Consider the following 538-nt stretch of genomic DNA (forward strand, 5'->3'; position numbering starts at 1 on the left):
CGCGGAAATTTAGTAAAATCTAGATCATTTTGTTTTCCGCTTTTCCGCTTTTCCGCGTTTCCGCGCTTCATGTAATCGCACCCTTACGCGCGCGTCATCACACGCGACACCACCGCATGTTGATAGCATTACCGCGTTCAACAATATCGTTGCGCTCGTATTAGGAGACTGCGCTCTTTAGGTTATTATTAATATGCGATAAAAATAATTGGCGGGACAAACATGCAAAATGTGGTCGTATAAGGGAAAGAAGAAAAAGAAAATGACTACATTTATGAGGAAGAGAGAAAGACGGTAAGTATAAATGGTAATTATAGCGCGCGATGGGGATCGCGCCTGGTGGTGGGGGATTGGCGACGGACCGCGCACGGAGGCGGCGGTAGGGACCGCGTCCAACTGTGACGTCATCCCCGTACACCCACGCGATGTCATCCCTCACCTAGTGACGTCGCCCCCTGTGACGTCATATCCCTTCCCTCCGTGACGTCACCCCCTCCCCTCTCCCTCCGTGACGTCAGCCCCCTGTGACGTCATCCCC

The sequence above is a fragment of the Trachymyrmex cornetzi genome, unplaced genomic scaffold (assembly GCF_001594075.2).
Source record: "Trachymyrmex cornetzi isolate Tcor2-1 unplaced genomic scaffold, Tcor1.1 scaffold1189, whole genome shotgun sequence".
Lineage (NCBI taxonomy): Eukaryota > Metazoa > Arthropoda > Insecta > Hymenoptera > Formicidae > Trachymyrmex > Trachymyrmex cornetzi.